The sequence below is a fragment of the Mobula hypostoma genome, chromosome 25 (genome assembly GCF_963921235.1).
Source record: "Mobula hypostoma chromosome 25, sMobHyp1.1, whole genome shotgun sequence".
Classification (NCBI taxonomy): domain Eukaryota; kingdom Metazoa; phylum Chordata; class Chondrichthyes; order Myliobatiformes; family Myliobatidae; genus Mobula; species Mobula hypostoma.
The window spans coordinates 8,065,042-8,085,499 of NC_086121.1; the positions used below are offsets into that span (position 1 = coordinate 8,065,042).

Here is a 20,458-nt window from a genome sequence, read left to right on the forward strand (position 1 = left end):
GTGTACAAGATGATAAGAGGCATAGATTGAGTGGACAGCCAGAGAGTTTTCTCAAGGTGAAATAGCTAATACCAGACAGCATCATCTTAAGGTAACTCCCGTCCACAAGCCCTACACTCAAGATGGACAAGGACAAAGGACGCTTTATAAGACACTGTTCATTCCGCACTTGTGAGCAATTTTGGGCCCCTTAACTAAGAAAGGATGTTCTGGCATTGCAGAGGGTCCAGAGGAGGTTCACAAGAATGATCCTGGGAATGGAAGGGTTAATGTATGAGGAGAGTTTGATGGCTCTGAGCCTGTACTTGCTGGAGTTTAGAAAAATGGAGGGAGGAGGATCTCATTAAAACTTTGAAATATTGAAAGGCCGGGGTAGAGTGAATGTGGAGAGTGTGTTTCCTAGAGTGGGGGAATCTAGTACTGGGGGCACGGCCTCGGAATATAAGGATGTCCCTTTAGAATAGAGATGAGGAGAAATTTCTTTAGCCAGAAGGTGATAAATCAGTGGAATCAATTGCCACAGGTGGCAGTGGAGGCCAAATCATTGGATATATTTAAACTGGAGGTTAATGGGTTCCTGATTAGTAAAGGTGTCAAAGTTTGGGGTGAGAGGCAGGAGAAAGGGGTTGGGAGGGAATTGAACCGTGACCAGTCACTGCACTGAGCAGGGGTACGTGAAGACAGCTGCCCTTTCAATCAGGTCTGCACTCAAGGTTAAAAAGGCAAAACCTCGCAGGAGTTTTTCAGAGTTGGACTGCGACCAATCACCGAGCGGGATTCATTAGAAAGAGCAAACAAAAGAAATCGCAAATGCAAAGGGAGCAGCCATCGTTGAGAGCGTGCCAGTGTTCAGAGTGGCTCTGGTGAGACCAGGCTCGGGCGAGGTGAAGTTTCAGGTAAATTCCTCTTTTTGTTCTTAATTCTTCATTCCTCGTCTGTGAGGGCAGAGTGGTTTAGTGGGAGTGGCTCCAGGGGCAGTGTTTTGTACTCTGTGTGGGATGTGGGAAGTCTGGTAAGCCTCCAGTCTCCCGGATAAACACACCTGCACCAGGTGCGCTGAGTTGCAGCTCCTGAGGGAAGGTATCGAGGAACTGGAGCTGCAGCCCGATGACCTTCGACTCATACAGGAGAATGAGGAGGGATGGGCAGGAGCTACAGAGAGGTAGCCACTCCTAGGTTGCAGGAGACAGGTAACTGGGTGACTGTCAGGAGAAGGAAGAGAAATGCACAGCCAGTGCAGAGTGCATCTACAGCCATTCCCCAAAATAATAAGTATATAAGTTTAGATACTGTTGAGGGGGACGACCTAGCAGGGGAGAGCCACAGTGACTGGTCTCTGGCACTGAGTCCAGCGCTGTGACTCGGGGAGGGGAAGAGGACTGCAGTCTTGATAGGAGGTTCCTTAGTCAGAGGAACAGAGACGAGGTTCTGTGGGTGCAATAGAGACATCTGGATGGTGTGTTGCCTCCCAGCTGCCAGGGTCAGGGATGTCTTGGCATTCTCAAGGGGGAGGGTGAGCAGCCAGATGTATTGGTACATATACACATAGGTAGACAAGGTGAAGAGGTCCTGAAGAGAGATTTTAGGGAGCTAGGTAGAAATCTGAGAAACAGGACTCCTAGGGTAGTAATCTCTGGATTGCTGCCTGTGCCACATGCCAGTGAAGGTAAAAATAGGAAGATTTGGCAGGTGAATGCGTGGCTGAGGAACTGGTACAGTGGGCAGGGGTTCAGATTTATGGATTATTGAGATCTCCTCTGGAGAAGGTATGACCTGTACAAAAGGGACAGGTTACACCTGAACCTGAGAGGGACCACTATCCTTGCAGGGAGGTTTGCTAGAATTGTTCCAGTGGGTGTAAACTAATTTGGCAGGGGGATGGGAACCAGAATGACAGGCTGAGGATGAGGTAGTTGGTTTAGAAACAGAGACAATGCGTAGTGAGACTGCGAGCAAGAAGAGGCTGATGACAGGGCAAAATTGCAGTCACCAGGTGAGTTGCAATGTAAAAGAGGGACAAAATCAAAAAGAGTGAATGTGGGACTGAAGATGTTATATTTGAACATGCGCAGTTTACAAAATAAATTAGATAAACTTGTAGCGCAGTTACAGATAGGCACTGATGATCTTGTAGGCACCACTGAATCATGGTTGAAAGAAGATTATACCTGGGAGCTTAACGTCTGAGGAGACACATTGTATTGAAAGGATAGGCAAGTATTATTAGGAAAAGGTGATAGAGCATCAATAGGTTTTGAATCCTTGTGGGTAGAGTTAAGAGACTGCAAGGATAGAAAGACTCTGATGGGAGTTATATACAGACCCTCAAACGGTACCAACATCCCAGCACAATCTCCGCTGATTTGATTTGGCACAAGTCACGCATTTCTTTGCGTGTTTCGATGCACATGTGACAAATGAAGGTAACCTCTGTTTAATCTTTAAAATCTTTTAACTTGCGTTTGAGAGGATTTAGTACGTCACCAAAGACTGCAGATGTACCATGGAGAGCATTCTGACTTGTTGCATTACTGACTGATATGGAGGCTCCACTGCCCAGGGGTGAAAAAAAGCTGCAGGGGGTAGTAGACGCAGATGGCTCCCTCATGGGCAAAAGCCTCCATATCATTGAGACCAGGCAGGGCCTCAAAAAGACATATCCACCATCTGGGGCACGTCCTCTTTCTAATACCATTAAGGAGGAGGTATAGGAGCCTAAAGACACACACTCAATGTTTTAGAAACAGCTTCTTCTCCTCCGTCATCAGATTTCTGAACAGTCAATAATCACTACCTCACTATTTTCAAAGTTCAAAGTAAATTTATTATCAAAATGCATATATGTCACAATGTACAACCCTGAGATTTATTTTCTTGAAGGCATACACAGATAATCCAAGAAACATGATAGAATCGGTGAAATACCACACCCAACAGGACGGACAAACAACCAATGTGCAAAAGACAAAAACAAAAGCAAATACAAAATAAATAATAAATATCGAGAACATGAGAGGAGTCCTCGAAAGCCAGCCCATAGGTTGTGTGAACAGTTCAGTGACGGGCAAGTGAAGTTATCTTGTCTGGTTCAGGAGCCTGACGACTGAGGGGTAATGACTGTTCCTGAACCTGCTGGTGTGGGTCCTGAGGCTCCTGCACCTCCTTCCTGGTGGCTGAGGGGTAGTAACTGTTCCTGAACCTGCTGGTGTGGGTCCTGAGGCTCCTGCACCTCCTTCCTGGTGGCTGAGGGGTAGTAACTGTTCCTGAACCTGCTGGTGTGGGTCCTGAGGCTCCTGTACGTTCTTCCTGGTGGCTGAGGGGTAGTAACTGTTCCTGAACCTGCTGGTGTGGGTCCTGAGGCTCCTGCACCTCCTTCCTGGTGGCTGAGGGGTAGTAACTGTTCCTGAACCTGCTGGTGTGGGTCCTGAGGCTCCTGTACGTTCTTCCTGGTGGCTGAGGGGTAGTAACTGTTCCTGAACCTGCTGGTGTGGGTCCTGAGGCTCCTGCACCTCCTTCCTGGTGGCTGAGGGGTAGTAACTGTTCCTGAACCTGCTGGTGTGGGTCCTGAGGCTCCTGCACCTCCTTCCTGGTGGCTGAGCGAGGCAAAAAGCAGCCAGATACTTCCGAATCAGGTTTATTAACACTGATACATGTCATGAAATTTGTTTTGTGGCAGCAGTACTTATTTCTATTAATTATAATAAAACATAAATAATGTAAAAAAAAAGAAACATGAGGTGGTGTTCAGAAATCTAGTGGCAGAAAGGAATGCCCTGAAGCACTGTTGAAGATCCCTGCCACCCATTCCATAATCTCTTTGACCACAAGAGCATCAAGGCTCTCTTTTTGCCCTATTTATTTTGTTATATTTCTTATTGCAACTTACTGTCATTTTGTATGGTATGCTGCCACAAAATAACAAATTTCAGTCAGTGATAATATGCCTGATTCTGATTTGTATTTTGCAATTAATGTTTGGCGCTTGCCTGAACTGACACTCTGGTCCACTAGGGGGCAGCAGAAGCTCAGAAATGGCAGGTCTTCGGGCTGGACAAAACTGCAGACTCCAGCCATTCCTTGGCTATGGCTGTGAAGCTCAGGACCTCAAACCTGACACAAAGCTCAGAGACCCTGCTCCCCTGAATGTTATTGAGACAACAGCCCCCTACTGCACTCTAAGCACTGGAGAGATTTTTATTTCAAAATTAGACCTGTTTCATGATAAATTAAATATGTGGGGATACATTTAGGAAATATTGAAATTGAAGATGAGATTGAAATTGGGCAGAGAAAAATTTACAAGGATGTTGCCAGGACCAGAGGACATGAGCTATAGGGAAAGGTTGGATAGGTTAGGACTTTATTCCTTGGAACGTAGAAGATTGAGAGGAGATTTGATAGAGGTAGACAAAATTATGAGAGGTATAGATAGGGTAAATGCAAGCAGGCTTTTTCCACTAAGGTTGGGTAAGACAGGAACTAGAGGTCATGGGTTAAGGGTGAAAGGTGAAATGTTTAAGGGGACCTTGAGTGGGAACTTCTTCACTCAAAGGTTCGTGAGAGTGTGGAAGGAGCTGCCAGGGGAAGTGGAGGAAGAGATTTGATGTAAACTTTGAAGAGGAATTTAGGTAGGTACATTGTGGGAGGGTTATGAAGGGCTATGGTCTGGGTGCAGGTTAATGGGACTCTGCAGAATAATGGTTTGGCATGAAGTAGATGGGCCAAATGGCCTGTTTCTGTGATATTGTGTTCTGAGTCTTTATGGTTCTTTGCCATCAACATTGTCTGAGCAATATGGCACGAGAGAGTCTGCAAAAATGGAAGTCCGAGCAGCACACACACAAAATGCTGGAGGAACTCAGCAGGCCAGGCAGCATCTATGGAAACGAGTACAGTCAACATTTCGGGCCGAGACCCTTTGACCTGACATCCCAAAGCAAGTTAAGTGAGCTGTTGAGTGTCCGGTCCCACGCCCCCATCCCAGACTGAAGGCAAGATATCATTCCACTCTGTCGTTCCGATGGGCAGGCCATGTCGCGCCAAGATCCATGACAGAGACAATCTATTGTGAAATAATTCTGAGCTGCCTCAAAAAGAGGCTTGCAGTTCCTGTGATGCGTACTGGGAGATGAAGCTCATCCAGGGATCTCGGGCTATCCAAGGTCAGCTAGTCTCGGGATCAGATGTCTGTGCCAGCAGGAGGCACGAGGGCTATTTTTAAAAATTTGATACAACTGAATGGCTTGCTAGGCCATTTCAGAGGGCGTTTAAGAGTCAACCACATTGCAGAGTTACATATAGGTCAGACCAGGTAAGGACATTAATCAACAACGAGGGTTTTTACGACAATCGACATGGTTTCATGGTCATCAGATGTTTTTTTAAATTCAAATTCGCCGTCTGCCATGGTGGGATTCGAACTCATGTCCCCAGTGTATAACTGGATCTCTGGATTACTGATCCAGTGGTAATTACCACTATGCCAAAGCTCCTTGCCCGTGAGCCTGGAACTCGAGGTCCCATCACCGCTAGCCCGGTGGTCGATGCTGAAAACCGAAGCCCAAAGGTCAATGCTTCCCAAAGCCTGGAGACTGGAATTTGGAGACCTGCCCTGCTGTTGGAAGACTGATCCGGTGCATGGACGGGTGGGTGGGAGAGAGGGAGGGAGGGGAGGGGTTTGTTTTACTGTTGTTGTTTTGTTGTTTGTTGTGTTCTGTGTTGTTCTGCCGAGCACTGTGGGCGTGCTGTGTTGGCGCTGGAATGTGTGGGCTGCCCCCAGCACATCTTTAAACTGTGGCTGTCGATGCAAATGACCCGTTCCACTGTATGTTTTGACGTACATGTAATAGATAAATCAAAATGGGAATCTGAATCTGAATCAGAATCTGGTTTATTACCACTGACGTCACGAAATTTATTACTTTGTGGCAACAGTACAGTGCAGGATATTTTAAAAATTACTGTAAGTTACAATAAAAACAGATACTGTCAAAGAGGAATTACTATTGTGCTCATGGGTTCATGGACCATTCAGAAATCTGACAGCGGAGGGGAAAGCTGTTTCTAAATGGTTGAGTGTGCGTCTTTAGGCTCAAAACAACCACAACACATGAAATCAAAATTTAATACAGAATGCAATAACTCTGATTTTAAAATTTTTAATATTGTGCCACAAAATGTATATTTCTGATGATTTTCTTTACCAAATCTGTAACAGTTGAGATGGTGTAGAGATTACCAGCATCAAGAATGTATCGCAGAAAGAATAAACCTAACAAGCCATCAAATGCTATAAACTTTAATTAAATTGAGAATGAAATGTGTTGTAATTTTATAAAACAGTGATGGTTACAAGTTTAAAGTCGCATTGTTACAAGATCGCTGGCACATTTACACAATATTTAATGGATATGCATAGTTAATGGGCTATGAAATTTGTGAAATTTCAACATTTTATATTAATTGATTTCTGCTCAACTGGAAATGTGTGAAAGGCTTTTCAGTGAGGTTAGAAACAAAATCAGGCTGTGATGGATTGCAGTTTACTGTGAGCCTGCTTTATGTACACTCAGTGGCCACTTTATTAGGTACACCTGTACACCTGCTTGTTAATCCAAATATCTAATCAGCCAATTATGAGGCAGCAACTCAATGCAGAAAAGCATGCAGACATGGTCAAGAGGTTCAGTTGTTGGTCAGATCAAACATCAGAACGGGAAAGAAATGTGGTCTAAGTGACTTTGACTGTAAAATGATTGCTGGTGTCAGATGGGGTGGTTTGAGTATCTCAGAAACTGCTGTTCTCCTGGGATTTTCACGCACAACAATCTCTAGAGTTTACAGATTTTTATTTTTACTGCCTGTTATGCTGCTGGCATTTAGGGCAGCAATGAATGTCCTCCATCTCTGACAATGTTCAGGGCTTCCTTCATCGTGTCAGTAACTTCCTCCTGGTTTTCACTGCTGTCAGTCATGCAAGTCCCGGGTGGAGACGCAGGAATACCGTCACACACAGATGCAGAAGGATTCTTCATAGCTGTTTCTGTAACGATTTTGTTTTACCAGTCAGGGTTGTTAACCCTGAGCTGAACCCCCAAACCTGGAGGACCAGTAGACCACTCTTAGTCTGGCCTCTACCCTTTGACCTGTTTGGCATGGGTGACCCTACCAAGAGCCAAAGAATAAAACCCTGACTCCAACCAACGTAGCCCTCCGGATCATTGAGGCCCGCAGGCCTCCAAACCACGACAAGGTTGTGGTCCTTTTGGAGGAGAGTTTACACAAAATACTGCAAAAAAACTAAAGAAAACTTCCAGTGAGCAGCAATTCTGTGGGCGAAAACATTTTGTTAATGAGAGAGGTCAGAGGAGAATGGCCAGACGGGTTCAAGGTGACAGGACAGTGACAGGAACTCGAATAACCATGTGTCACAACAGTGGTGTGCAGAAGAGCATCTCTGTCAAACCTTGAAGTGGATGGGCTATAGCAGAAGAGGTCTACAGTGGGTTCCACTCTTGTGGCCACTTTATTGGTTACACTCCTGTACTTAATAAACTGTTCACTGAGTGAAAATAGATTATAGAACAATACAGTACAGGGCAGTACAACGCACAATGTTACACCAAACTTTTATTTAGACAGACAGCATGGTAACAGGCACTTTGAGCTCAACAAGCCCAGGCTGCCCAATAATGGAGTCATAGAACTGAAACCGGCCCATACAGTCCCTGCCAAACCACTAACCTGCTGAGTCCCATTGACCTGCACCTGGACCATATGTCTCCCATCCATGTACCTATCCAAATTCTTCTTTAATGTTGAAATTGAACCCACGTCCACCACTTACACTGGCATCTCAATTCACACTCTCAGTACCCTCTGAATGAAGAAATTCCCCCTCATGTTCCCTTTAACCATTTCGCCATTCACCCTTAACCCATGACCTCTAGTTGTAGTCTCACTCAATCTCAATGGAAAAGGCTTGCTTGCATTTACCCCTCATAATTTTGTATGCCACCCCTCAATCTTCTATGTTCTAGGAAATAATCTCCTACGATATCGTATTTGTTAAATAGGGTACTGTGCACAATCCTGATTTGATGGAGACAGCGTGAGAAGCACAAAGGAACATCTGGAGGAAGTTCTGAAATGCCTGGTTCGCTGCCGCTGCTACTGTGCGATCGAGAATCTCCGGAGGGAAGGCCCCAAAATCCTCAGCTTTGCCTGCTGCTGGTGGCCGGGCTGGGGTCAAAGCGCTCAGCAGAGATGGTGCTCGGTGCTTGGTGTCGGAGGGCTGGTCGGAGGCTCGAAGTTTTCGGATGACTCAGAGTCAGACTGTGGTCGGGCATGGCAGGGAGAGTTTTCTTCCTTCTTCCGTCTGCGTGAGATGTGGGACTTTCGAAAGACTTTGAACTTTTTTTACCATGCTCATGGCCTGTTCTTCATCAAGTTATGGTATTGCCTGCACTGTTGTAACTATATGTTATAATTATGTGGTTTATGTCAGTTTTTCAGCCTTGGTCTATCCTGTGTTTCTGTGACATCACACTGGAGGAATATTGTATCATTTCTTAATGCATGCATTACTAAATGACAATAAAAGAGGACTGCGTGTCCTCATAATCTAATCTAATCTAACCTTTCTCCATAACTCGGGTCCTCAAGTTCCGACAATATCTTTGTACATTTTTTCTGCACTCTTTCAATCTTATTTACATCTTTCCTGTAGGTTGGTGACCAAAACAACGCACAATACTCCAAATTAAACCTCACCAACGTCTTATACAACTTCAGCATAACAAACCAACTCCTGTACCCAATACTTTGTTTATAAAGCCACTGTTCCAAAAGCTTTATTTACGACCCTATCTACATGTGATGCCACATCAAGGAATTCTGATCTGTGTTTACAGACCCCACTGCTCTACCACACTCCTCAGAGCCCCACCGTTCACCGTGTAAGAACTACCCTGTTGGCCCTCTCAAAGTGCAACACCTCGCACTGGTCTGCATTAAATTCCATCTGCCACTTTTCAGCCCATTTGATGTCATCCACAAATGCACCAATCCAGTTTACCACATTATCATCCAGGTCGTTGATATGGATGACAAACAACAACGGACCCAACATCGATCCCTGCAGCACACTACTAGTCACAGGCCCACAGTCGGAGAGGCAACCATCTACAACCATTCTCTGGCTTCTTATGCAAAGCCAATGTCTAATCCCATATTGAGTGCCAAGTGAACTGATCTTCTTGACCAACCTCCTATGTGGGACCTTGTCAAAGTACATATAGACACCAACCACTGCCTTGCCTTCATCAATTTTCCTGGTAATTTTTTCGGAAAACTCTGTAAGATTGGTTAGACACGACTTATCACACACAAAGCCATGTTGACTATCCCTAATCAGTCCCTGTCTATCCAAATACTCATATTTCCAGCCCTTTGAATACTTTACAATGACTTTCCCACCACTGATGTCAGAGTATTTGTGACTAATTAGCCTACTACTCTGTATGGCTTTGGAATACCAGAGGAAACCCACATGGTCACTGGGAGAATATACAAACTCATTACTGACAGCAGTGGGGACTGAAACCGGGTCACTGGTGTTGTGGTAGCATTAACCTACTCTAAGATCAATCTCACCCTTCCCTCCTACATAGACCTCCATTTTGCTCTCATCCATTTGCCTATCTAAGAGTTTCTTAAATGCCCCGAATGTACCTGACTCGACCAGCACCCCCAATAGTGCGTTCCGCACACCGTCCACGTTTGATGTAAAACACTTACTTCTGACATCCACTCTAGACCCATTTTTCTATTTTATATTCATGATTTATAATTTAAAATTTTAAAATTTACTAATTTTAACTTTTTAATATCTTTAATATTTAATATTTGTAATCCAGGGAGTGTGAAGCGCAGAATCAAATATCGCTGTGATGATTGTACGTTCTAGTACCAATTGTTTGGCTACAATAAAGTACAAGGTATAAAGACTCTCCTCCAATCACCTTAAAATTATGCTTGCACAACGTCGTCCCCAGACTACAGCAGATACATTAGAAGCATCTAACACACACAATAGTGAGTTGGAAGTCCAGTCATAACCCAGCAGAGGGTGAATGTAGACCTGTGTCAGCCCGACAGTCTCCCACATGCTCGATCGTGCGTACTGTACATTAATCAGCCCTTCGTAAGCTGGGGGTGGGGTAGCTGTACTGGTAACAAATAACCCCATTCCCAATATGTTCCAGGTAGAGATTCCAAAATCAAAGTGTAGATATCAGAGAGTAGTCAGTGGTGTCAACAGTGGTTCACTGGGTGGCACTCTTACCTGAAGTCTGAAGATTGCAGGTTCAAGTCCCATGCAGATTGATAGGTTGTCCATCCAGGTTAATATGCTGTCCACGCAAGTTGATAGGGTTGTTCATACAGGTTGACAGGTTGTCCATGCAAGTTGATAGGTTGTATCACACAAGTAGATATGTTGTACCATGCAAGTTGATAGAGTTAACCATACAGGTTGATAGGGTTGTCCATAAGGCTGATAGGTTGTACCACGAAAGTTGATAGGGTTGTTCAGAAACCGCATGGTGTGTTGGCCCTCATTAGTTGGAGAATTGAGTTTAAGAAGCGTGAGGTAATGTTGCAGCTCTGTAAAACTTTGATTATACTATCCGTGTGTTAAGTTCCGCAGAGGAGATTTAGCACGATGCTGCCTGGGTTAGAGAGCATGGATTATGAGGAAAGTTAAGCAAGCCAGGGCTTTTCTTTTTGGAGCGACAGAGGAGGAGAGGTGACTTCATATAAGTGTACATGATGATAAGAGGCATAGATTAGGTCAGAGTCCTTTTCCCACCGTGGAAAAGGCATTGGGAAGAAAGTACAGGGGAGATGTCAGAGATAGGTTTTTTTTACACAGAGAAGTGGGACACACTACCATGGTTGGTGGTAGAGACAGATATACATATCAGGGACATTTAAGAGATTCTTAGATAGGCACATGGTTGAATGAAAAATGGAGGGCTATGTGGGAGGAAAGGGTTAGATTGATCTTGGAGTATGTTGACGGGTCGGCATAACATTGTGGGCTGAAGGGCCTGTGCTGGGCTGAATTGCTCTGTGATCTATGTTCTAACAGAAAGTAATCAGCGGGTTAGCCATGGCTCAGACAGAGAATAACATTCCTGCCTGAAACCTGCAGGTCACGGCTTCAAGTCCCATCGCAGGAAATTGCATACAAATTCTGTGTTGATGTCCCAGAAGAGAACTGAGTATTCTGGACAGTGAGAGCTGGAAGATTAAATGAGGACACCCACGTTCAACCCCCAGTGGGCTAAAATATTCCAGTTAAAGATCAAGGATCAAAGATGAAGGATCAGCTTTATTTGCCACATACTTTTACATGTAATAGGAATTTGCTGTGGTGCGCTGGTCAGGGAACCAATAAAACTGCAACATTCAACAATTATAAGTAATAAAGAAAATTAAAGTTAGAAGTTAAGTTGCGGATATGGAATAAAATATGCATAAATACAGAAACACTAGCATGTGAGGTGAGAGCCTCTGTCGTTCAGAGTCAACCATGGGTGTTGCGTCCTAGATACACAAGCCAGGGCAGTACGATATGCAGAGCAAGCTGTTGCCCATGCAGCAAGCTCCCCCTCTCCACACATCTGATGAACGACAGAGACCGATACAGTTTGGTACCAACAGCGTCACAAGAGTTGCCAGTCAGCACTGAAGTCAACGTAGGGCTGCCTTAGGGACTCCAGCTCCGTATTTTTCCCGGGGGTTTACTCCAGGAGCTTTCCCCGTGAGTGAGTTTAGCCACAAGGCAGCGGAGGTTTGAGATCAGAGTTTTCTTTCTCCACTAGCACGTATTTACAATAAAAACAGTATTAGAGCCATACAGTCATAGAGAAGTACAGCCCAGAAACAGGCTGTTCAGCCCATCTAGACCATGCTGAAAGCATTTAAACTGACTACTCCCATAAACCTGCACCAGGACCATAGCCCTCTGTACCACTACCAACCAAACTTTGCTCAAATGTTGAAATCGAGCTCGCATGCACCACTTGTGCTGGCAGCTCGTTCCACACTCTTACGACTCTCTGAGTGAAGAAGTTTTCCCTCATGTTCCTCTTAAACTCTTCACCTTTCACCCTTAACCCAGGACTTCAGGTTGTAGTCCCACCCAACCTCAGTGGAAAAAGCCTGCTTGCATTTACCCTGTCTATACCCCTCATAATTTTGTACATCTCTGCCAAATCTCCCCTCACTCTTCTATATTCTAAGGAATAAAGTCCTAACCTATTCAAACTTTCCTTATAATTCAGATCCTCCAGACCCAGCAATATCCTTATAAATTTTCTCTGTACTCTTTCAACCTTACTTACATCTTTCCTGAAGGTAGGTAGCCAAGACGGCACACAATACTCCAAATTAGGCCTCCATTGTAAGAAGTGGTTTAAAATGTTTACAGAGCAGTGATAGGGTAGTGGTGGGGAAGAGGGTAAATAGAACAGTGGATCACATTAACTACCTGGGGGAAGAAACTTCTGAAATGGCGTGAAGTTTTTGTTTCGGTTGCCCTATGGCGCTTTCCAGAAGGGAAAGACGGTTTGCAGGGTGGGAAGTGTCACTGTGAATGATATTCCATTAGAGTCTTGTGTTAAAATAAAGGTCCTCCTCTCTCACTCCAATAGAAGACTCATTGGACTAGTTGGAGGAAGTTCTGCTTGCCTCTTCCCCGTCATTACTTAACCTTTAAACTACATGGTCATTATCACAATCCTGTTTGCGGAACTTGGAAAATCAGAACTTACTTGGGTACTAAATTGTTTATAATGCTCCTGAGTTGTAACAGAGATCACGGCCCAAACGTAGTGACCATTTCATCCAGAGATCATGAAAGGTAGCTATGCAATTGTGGGCTTTTTGAGGCAAATATCTTGAGCCAGAGGGTGGTGAATCAGTGGAATTATTTGGCACGGACGGCTGTGGAGGCCAAGTCATTGGGTGTACTTAAAGCAGAAGTTGATAGGTTCTTGATTAGTCAGGGTGTCAAAAGTTACAGGAAGAAGGCAAGAGAATGGGGTTGAGAGGGATAGTAAATCAACCATGGTGGAATGGTGGAGCAGAGTCGATGGGCTGAATGGCCTAATTCTGCCCCTAAGTCTTAGGGTCTATTTCAAACCTTGAGTAAATAAAACCATAAAATCATGAAGCTCTGAACGCCGTTCGTGTTCATTTGGTATTTGCCATCAGGCAGGACACACAGAAGCCTGAAGTCCCACACCACCAGATTCAAGAACGACTACTTCCCTTTAGCCACCTGGTTCTTGAAGCAGTCAGCACAACCCCAAGCACTGCCTCTGTAAGAGAACACCATGGCCACTCTGATCACTAAAATAGAGAACGACACACACATGCGCACAAAACGCTGGCGGAACCCAGCAGGTCAGGCAGCGTCTGTGGAGTTGACGTTTCAAGCTGAGCCCCTTCATCAGGATTGTAAAGGAAGAGTGAAGAGGCCAGAATAAGAAGTTGGGGTTGGGAAAGGGTGCAAGCTGGCAGGTGATAGGTCAAGCCAGGTGAGGGTCGAAGGTAGGCGGGTGGGGTGAGAAGGGGGTGAATTTATAAGCTGGAATATGATAGGTAGAAAAAGATAAAAGGCTGAAGAAGAAGGAATCTGATAGGAGAGGAGAGTGGATCATGGGGAAAAAGGGAAGGAGGAGGGGATTGGTGGGAGGTGAAGGGAAGGGATAAGAAGGGAACCAGAATAGGGAATGGGAATAGAGAGAGAAGGGGAAGGGAGGAGAAATTAGAAACTAAAATAGACTTTTTTTTTGTTCTAATTGTGTTCTTTTTTGCAAAAATTGTGCACAATTTTTGCCCTTCGTATGAATGCTGGTTATCTGATGCTAAGTATAAGTTGAAACTACACCCATGTACTTGTGGAAATGAAAATAAACACGACTTTGACTTTCACTTTGATACCAGCCAAAAATGGGCATGAAGTTAATCCCTCTCCCCATCTCTTCATCCATGGTGCTTTCTGCTACTCCTTTTCCAGGCTCTTTGTAAAAATTATTAAATAATTTTATGTCCTTACATGGACATGAGCAAACAACTCATTTAAAAAAAAATAATTTTAACATGGAAAAACACACAGAAAAGGAAAAGTCCACTGGTCTTTCCTTCAATTCAGATTCCTCAGTTCTGACCAGCACCAAATGGTGGTAAGCTGGTGATAGATTGAGGTTTGCATTTACCTCTTCCAGCTGGATAAAGATTATGATGAATAACAATTGGAAAATAATAATGATGAAATGAACAGAAATAATTGTACTTGATGTAACTTCACAAGGAGATACTGAGTATTTTTAGTAGCTTATTTCTTTTTTTTTGGCGTGTGCCTGCGTGCGTGCGAGTCTGTGCGCGTGTGTCCACGTGTCTGTGCGTGCGTCTGTGATGATGTCTTTTTCATGGCTTTTTACAAGGCGCGGAGCGAGAGAGAGACTGTGTGGCACGCCATTCCTCACACAGACAGTCTCGCAGTATTTTTCCCTTTTTATTTTACGAGGTCGAGTTGCGACCTCGACACTCAACCCGGCACGGATGGAGAGCGTACTCGGGGGTGGACCTGACTGGTTTCGAACCTGGGAACCTCTGCCCCCGGGTCTGGCGCCGATGTCGTTCTTAAGCCCCGTCACCCCTACTGGGGCATAGACCGCTGACAGCTGCTCACCAGAGTTCCCGGTCCTGGGCCAGTCGTTCGAGTTGTCCCCTGGTCTAGCCCATCTGTGTCCACAACTGTCTGTGGTTTCTAGCAGTCACGTGTAGAGCAGTTGCCATACCAAACCATTATGCATTCAGACAGAATAGTAAGAGAGGATGGGGGACATGCCAAATTCCTTTACTTCCTGAGGAAGTAGACCTGTTGGTGAGCTTTTTTGGCTGCAACATCAACGTGGCTGGACAAACGTCAAGTAAAAACAAAACTCCCAAGAGCCAAAAATATAATAGTGGAAGCGAGGAGGTGAAAGTGGGGAGAGGTATTTGTGTGTCAACCTATTGTGTGTGTCCACAGGACCTGGGCTGTCAGGAACCTCACTGTAGCCCCATGTCTGAACCTTGCTCTACTTTCATCATTTGGAAACTCAGGCCTTTTCAAAGTTCACAGTGAATTTATTATCACATGGTACCATATACCACCCTTAGGTTCATTTAAGCTTTGACTTTGTTACTCTATCCTGAGTGCGATGTGATGGGTAGGAGATGGTTAGCGGAGGCTGTATTATCTTCTTTCGGAAGGGAAACTCAGGGCGGCACCTTGAAGATTGAGCCTGCCTGTCTCATCGACCATCCCATCCCCCACTGGGAATACATGAACTCCTCATAACCTTCTGGTTGACTCACCATGAAATCAGCATAAATCCCTTCATAAATCAATGTATTGAATGCAGGAGTTGGGGTCTTACGTTGAAGTTGTGTAAGACATTGGTGAGGCCTAATCTGGAGTATTGAGTACAGTTCTGGTCACTTACCTACAGAAGCTCAAGACCTCAAACCTGACACGAAGCTCGGCCTCTCTGCTCTCCTGAAAGCTTCCGCGGTGTCAGCCACCAACTTCACTCAAAGCACTGGAGGGATTTTTTTATTCCAAAAATAGACTCCATTCATGATAAAAAAAAATAACTGGAGATGCCTCCAAGAAATACGTCAATAAGATTGAAATTGGGCAGGAAAATTTCCAAGGATGTTGCTGGGACTCAAGGACTGGGTTACAGGTAAAGATTGAATAGGTTCGGACTTTATTCCCTGGAGTGTGGAAGAATGAGGGGAGATTTGATAGAGGTATACAAAATGATGGGGGGAAGAGATAGGGTTAATGCAAGCAAACTATCTTCCACTGAGCCTGGGTGAGACTAGAACTAGAGGTCGTGGGTTAAGGTGAAAGGTGAAATGTTTACGGGGAACGTGAGAGGTAACTTCTTCACTCGGATGGTGGAGAGAGTGTGGAACGAGCTGCCAGCAGGAAGTGATGGATTTGGGTTTGATCTCAACATTTGAGAAATTTGGATAAATATGTGGATGAGAGGGGTATGGAGAGCAGTAGACCAGATGCAAATCGATGGGACTAGGCAGTTTAATGGTTCAGCAGTGCTGTAAAACCATATAACCATATAACAATTACAGCACGGAAACAGGACATCTCGGCCCTTATAGTCTGTGCCGAACTCTTACTCTCACCTAGTCCCACCGACCTGCACTCAGCCCATAACCCTCCATTCCTTTCCCGTCCATATAGCTATCCAATTTAACTTTAAATGACAACATCGAACCTGCCTCAACCACTTCTGCTGGAAGCTCGTTCCACACAGCTACCACTCTCTGAGTAAAGAAGTTCCCCCTCGTGTTACCCCTAAACTTTTGCCCTTTAACTCTCAACTCATGTCCTCTTGTTTGAATCTCCCCCATTCTCAACGGAAAAAGCCTATAGTCCTCCATGACTCCATGTCTCTATGAAAAGAGCAAGTGGCTGTCATCAGACCGGACACAGAGTTTACAGATGAGACGAAGATTGAGTGTCAAACACTCTGCTCCGTACCCTGATCTTCTATGCCAAGGTCTGAGAAAGAGGTAATTCTCCAGAGAGGCTTCATTGACCAGAAGGAGCAGGGAAACCCAATTCCAACAGAGTCCTCCTGAAAAGAAAAAGCCTCAACATGGTCTTGCCATAATCAATGCCTTGCTTTGCCAGAGAGCCCAGCACAAGATCTCATAGGCGGTGCAGTAGGGTAGCAGCTAGCGTAACACGATTACATTGCCAGTGACCCAGGTTCCATTCCCACTGCTGTCCACTAGGAGTTTGCACGTTCTCCCCATGACCACGTGGATTTCCTCCAGGTGCCCTGGTTTCCTCCCAAAGTCCAGTGATGGACAGGTCAGTGGGTTAATTGTTCATGTGGAATGGCTCATTGGGCCAAAGGGCCTATTAGCATGCTGTATCTTTAAATCAAAAATAATTAAGATATGGCAATTCCATCCCCCTCCTTTTAGATAATATCATTGTTCAAATGAGAGATTGCAAAAATGTTCACACAAGCTGTGCCGTGACAGGTACCACTGACTGTCAGACTCTGTGCCTGAAACCCTCTGCAATCTCCATTAGCCACACCCCAACACAATGTTGATGGTCCCCAGGGCCCCGCAAGAGAACTCACATCAGACAATCAGATAGGACTCCAACAAGTGGAGCCACAAGGTATGGACTACCCTAAGTCCACCACAAATAGTACCCAGGAAAGGGTTCTTGGTTTCTTTGCCAGAAGGCAATAGGACAGCTTAGATGAGAGTGACAAGTAGATCCAAGAGCTAATGAATAGCAAGCCCACAATATCCATGGGTTAGAGATCCATGATGGCTCAAGGAGAAAGAAACAGAACTAAAGGCACTTGTGGCCAAGGAACAGATGGTGCAGGGAGGGAGTGCAACATGATTGGAAACTCAGTGTGGCTGCACCTTTCAGCTGCCTTCATCTAAAGGCTGAGAGTGCAGTTATCACGGATACAACGCAAAAGTTTTAATTCTATTAGACATTGGATGACATTGGTATTGATTATATTAGACAGTGGGTGAGGGGTATTAATTATACTAGACACCATATGGGAGTATTGATCATATCAGTCACTGAGTGAAGGTATTGATCATATCTGTGACTGTATGAAGATATTGATTATATCAGACAGTGGGTGGAGGATATTAATTTTATCAGAAACTGTGTGACAGTATTGATCGTACCTGTGACTGTGTGAGGGTATTGATTATATCAGACAGTGGGTAAGGGGTATCAATAATACCAGACAGTGGGCAAGGGATATCAATTTATACTAGTTATTATGAAGTATTATAAATTGCACATTGCACATTTTGACGGATACGTACCATAAAGGTTTTTACTCCTCATATATATGAAGTAATAAAGTCAGTTCAATTCAATTATATCAGACCGTGGGTGAGGGATATCAATTAGATCAGATACTGTGTAGGGGTATTGATTATATTAGACAGTGGGTAAGGGTATTGATCATATCAATCACTGTGAAGGTATTGATTATATCAGACAGTGGGTAAGGGTATTGATCATATCAATCACTGTGAAGGTATTGATTATATCAGATAGTGGGTAAGGGTATTGATTGTATCAGTCGTTGTGTGAAGGTATTGATTATATTAAATAGTCTGCGAGGGGCATTAATTAGTTCAGACACTAAGAGGGTATTGATCATATTGGTCACCTGTGTGAGGGTATTGATTATATCAGTCATTGTGTGTTAGTGGTATTGATTATATTAGACAGTAGGTGAGAGATATTAATTATATCAGACACTGTGTGAGGGGTGATGATACTACGAGACATCCGGAGAGGAGTGGGGATTGTATCAGACAGTGGGAGAGGGGAGGTATTTCTGTGGGACACCGGGAGAGGAAAGGTGATTATAACAGACAATTGCAGTGGGTGTTAATTCGATCACACACTGGGAGAGGGGTGGTGATGATACCAGACAGTGGGAGAGGGATGGAGATGCTATCAGACAGTGGGAGTTGGTGGTGATTCTACGGGATATTGATGAGGGGTGCTGAGCACTCCGGGTCCGGGTGCGGGTGCCTGTGTCTGAGACACTCCTGTCTGCGCCGCGGCCAGGCTCTGTGTCTCCACACTGCGCTCTGTTGACCGGCTCCGCCGCTCGGTATTGGTGCGAGCCGCACACTCCAGCACTTCCGCTTTTCAAGGCAGTGGCCTCCATTTTTGTTCTCTCTCTCTCTCTCTGTCTGTCTGTCTGTGTCTGTGTCTCTGTGTGTGTGCAGTTTTCACTGAAGCAGCGGCGGCTCGTTGTGCTGCTGCGGGCGGCGAATGGGGACGGCGGGAGGGGGAAGAGCGGCGAGCGGAGCGGCGCAGTTGTCACGTTCAGCGGGCGATGTGAGAGGGGAACTGCCCTGAATCCTCGACCGCCGGCTGCACATCCTTTCTTCACTATGCTGGTGATGTATAACCATCTAATAATACCCAATACATATTTGTGTTGTTACACCACAATGTTACAATGTAACTGAAGGAAAACATCGTGTTTACTTCATACCAGACACTGGACGGTGGGTGCCGCCAGTACCAATCTCAGTGAGGCGTTTTTTTTTTGTCATCTGTTCATAGTTTGCAGCGTATTTATGCGTGTGCGTCTATTTTTTCTTCAGTGATTTAGTGTTTCGTTTGCTTCAGTAGGTGACAATTAAAATCCTGATTGAATCCGGTATGGATTTGGCCCACGCACTGGAGTGACATCACATTACCAGTCAATTGGTGGTTCTGTCAGTGTTGACCTAGTAAATATTGTTGTAGTAATAGACATAATGCCTCGTTTTGTGTGTGTGTGTGTGTTGATATATCACTTGGTTCAGTATACCAAGTAGATGTACATTGAACCTGACATTGAATGCCTGCGTTCAACTTGGTCCCAATGTCAAATCCAACCATAAGCTAGCTCACTTGATAATTTGTCTACAAGCTCTTCTGCCTTTAGTGGCGACATTAGTGACCTAAGCCCTTTTCACCTGACGTTCTGCTGCAAGACAAGGTGGTTTTTGTTTGTAATGTAATTGTTTATTACTGAAGTGGTTTGAATGTATAATAAATGCATTTTTTGTTTAAAAAGAGGTTGAGAAATACCTGTTTCAGATTATTTACAATTTTTCTGACATGGAACATTTTGTTACCATGGATAGGAAGCCCCTTGGCCTCTTTTTAAGACCTAATAGGTCATCTGATCTGAGTTTTACCTGTAATAAAACCATTAACTCTCCCAGAACAGTTGCCCACTAAATAGAATGGATATGCAGTCTGGTGTCTCTTGCACTCTTTCCTGAAGACAGGCAGGTGAACCAACACTAAAGGTACAAGACCTTCTATCATAGTAACATGAAGAAGATTTTATCAGTACAGTAATAGATGTTATCTTGTCTGCTAGTAAACTATGTTATTATTTTAGAGTAGTTGATCCCATAAATGTGAATGTGCGATTAAATGAGATAAGGTGAAGATGCAGAGGAAAAAGTGCTGTAAGTCTGGGACATTGCATTTTCAACACATATTAAAACTCATACTGTAGACTTCATTACATTTAGTTTTGGTTATTCTTCCCTCTGCAGTTTCTTGCTCATTTCTTCCTTAGATGTTAGTCATAGAAACAGTACAGCACAGTAACAGGCCCTTCTGCCCATCTAGTCCTTGCTGAACCTCTTAAACTGCCTATACCCATCGACCTGCACCAGGACTATAGCCCTCCATATCCCTGTCATCTGTGTAACTATCAAAACTTCTCTTAAATGTTGAAATTGAGCTCGCATGCACCATTTTGTGCTGGCATCTCATTCCATACTCTCT

General features: G+C 44.5%; 1 protein-coding gene across 2 annotated transcripts in view; it reads left to right on the forward strand.

Moving 5' to 3' along the window:
* The first annotated feature begins 18,768 nt into the window (after nt 1-18,768).
* The window catches only part of pik3cd (phosphatidylinositol-4,5-bisphosphate 3-kinase, catalytic subunit delta), a 244,079-nt gene continuing 242,389 nt past the window's right edge, over nt 18,769-20,458 (forward strand). For both annotated transcript variants that reach the window (XM_063033142.1, XM_063033145.1), the window contains exon 1: nt 18,769-19,062. The gene's annotated coding sequence lies outside the window, so the exon portion shown is untranslated. The remainder of the gene's footprint in view (nt 19,063-20,458) is intronic.